Source organism: Nylanderia fulva, unplaced genomic scaffold (genome assembly GCF_048542155.1).
Source record: "Nylanderia fulva isolate GAGA-0341 unplaced genomic scaffold, ASM4854215v1 Scaffold29, whole genome shotgun sequence".
Taxonomy (NCBI): Eukaryota; Metazoa; Arthropoda; class Insecta; order Hymenoptera; family Formicidae; genus Nylanderia; species Nylanderia fulva.
The window spans coordinates 1,870,473-1,873,231 of record NW_028190358.1 but is presented as its reverse complement, the minus strand read 5'-3'; the positions used below and the strand labels follow the sequence as shown (position 1 = coordinate 1,873,231).

Sequence of the window (2,759 nt, the reverse complement as noted above, 5' to 3'; positions counted from 1 at the left end):
TAGAAATTTGACTTTTTTAAGAAATATTAAGCTTGAGATACCTCTCTATAAGTGCAACAGTATTGTAATAAAATTGCATCGTCGTATAAACGAGCAATGACGTATAAACGAGTGTTCTACATAGAGTCGCACTTACAGTTTTTGGTAATACAATTGCGTATGCACGTCGTCTCGGTGCCGTAAAAGCGGATAGGACTGAGGAGGCGCGAAGTAATTACTTGCAATCTATTCTCCGTGTTCGCATCGTTTGTGCGCGAGGTAAATATATAGGTATATTACATCCGGTATAAACGAGAAAGGCCACCTTATCAACCGACGTGGTACATGTCCAATCAATTTTCAACGCGACGGCACACACGCCGCTTTTGTATTAATATCTATTATTCGGTATCTCGGGCCGGAGGCTACATTCTACCCTCACGCATCGCACACGCGTGATCTCCCCGTGACAATGGGATGCCACAGAATTCCCAGCGTGTTCCCGACCCCAGTTTTTTCCAGATCAAAAAGCGCTGAACTCTCGCAACTTCTGATGTCTGATGACGAGTCGGATCTCTCGTGAGGCGCTTTGACGGTGTAATGCGTTCGCCGTGGTTTTTTTTTTCAGATTTAATCTACTCGAACGAGACGTCCGGGTTACGAAAAACGCGCGAATAAAAGGTTCAAAGTTACAAAAACAGACAATCTTTAGTTGCGACATGATTGCATATCATTGGATGATATTTTATCTCATGACTGTATCATATAATTTTACTGAAATATGTGCGCGCATGACATTGCAATTATATAACTTAAATTTAAATCTATATAAATAAATAAATAACTATAAAAATATATGTATTATATATATATATATATATATATATAATTTTTTTTTCTTTTCGTTAAAATTAATCAAATATAATTACGCGCGCAAAGCAAAGTTATATTATTCTTTGATAATAAAATATTAAAAATTGCAATTCTATTTTGTGCAAAAAAAGTTTAATATGCACTCACACACATAAACACGCACACACACACACACACACACACACGCGCGCGCGTTAAACGATTGTACCAAATTTTGAAGGGGTTAAAATGTTAAATTAGAAGAAACTAAAATGATCAATCTATTAAAATTATTTAAAAATGCTATTTTCTTTATTATGTTGAATAATTTATATCAATTCTTATCAAAATAATTATCAACAATATTTTAAAACAAATACAAAAATATATCTGGTTAAATATTTTAAATTTTGTCAATACAATACTTTTATAATATTATTCTTGCAGAATCAATAATAAATTTATGTTATATAATAAATAATGTCTTATTATAAATGTAAAAAAAATTATAAATATGAATAATTTAAAAAGCAACTTGATAACAAATCGCCTGATAATTAACAAACTATGTTCGCAAAATAGTTCATATAATTATAATTTCATGTTATATCGCTTTATATTACACCGAGAAAAGAGTATAAATCATTAATATTTATCAAACGGAATAAATGAATAACTTTCTTCTTTATCACACTCCATAAACTTTTACATTTCTCTTTCATTATCACACAAATCGACAAATTCCTCAGAATCAGTAAGGTCAGTACTGACGATTGACTGATAAAAGCTGCTTGATGTGGCAGTATCGTTACCAGAACTTAAAAGATTGCCTGAAGTATTTGATAATCTGCACAGAATTTTGAAAATATAAATACTTGAATTAATATCTTAACGTTTTGCTTGTTAATTATATGCACATAATTATTAAGTACAAATAATATATATATATATATATATATATATATATTATAAATAATATCAAACAATTGATTTCTGTTGATACTTGATGATAAACAGATAAATAACAAACTGTATATTCGCAAAATAGTTAATATAATTATACTTTCATATTATTCCACTTTAAAAGTTACATTAAAAAAGAAGTGTAAATAATTACTCATTAGTTGAAAGCATTGAATGACACACTTTTTCACATAAATTGTAAGAATCAAAATTAGAATACGAAATCTCATCGTAAATTCCAAGTATAGAAAGCTGCTGATTATTACTGCTTTATGTTGCAGTATCGTTATCAGAACTTAAAACATTGCCTGAAGTATTTGATAATCTGCACAGAATTGTGAAAATATAAATACCTGAATTAATATCTTAACGTTTTGCTTGTTAATTCTATGCACATAATTATTAAGTACAAATAATATATATATATATATATATATATATATATATATATATTATAAATAATATCAAACAATTGATTTCTGTTGATACTTGATGATAAACAGATAAATAACAAACTGTATATTCGCAAAATAGTTAATATAATTATACTTTTATATTATTCTACTTTAAAAGTTACATTAAGAAAGCAGTGTAAATAATTACTCATTTGTTGAAAGCATTGAATGACACTCTTCTTCAAATAAATTGGAAGAATTAAAATTTGGATCATAATTCTCATCGTGAGTACCAAGTATAGAAGGCTGCTGATTATTACTGCTTGATGTTGCAGTATTGTTACCAGAATTTAAAGTATTTGATAATCTGCACAGAATTGTGAAAATGAAAATACCTGAATTAATATCTTAACGTTTCCCTTGTTAATTATATGCACATAATTATTAAGTACAAATAATATATATATATATATATATATATATATATATATATTATAAATAATATCAAACAATTGGTTTCTGTTGATACTTGATGATAAACAGATAATTAACAAACTGTATATTTTCAAA

At 27.9% G+C, this 2,759-nt stretch overlaps 1 long non-coding RNA gene across 1 annotated transcript; it reads right to left on the bottom strand.

Moving 5' to 3' along the window:
• Window positions 1–1,439: 1,439 nt before the first annotated feature.
• On the bottom strand, window positions 1,440–2,550 carry LOC114933147 (uncharacterized). The gene is made up of 3 exons (XR_003820027.2): window positions 2,398–2,550; window positions 1,949–2,119; window positions 1,440–1,678 (listed from the first exon to the last, which is right to left on the bottom strand). It is a non-coding gene; the product is annotated as an uncharacterized LOC114933147 (long non-coding RNA).
• Between the last annotated feature and the right edge of the window lie 209 nt (window positions 2,551–2,759).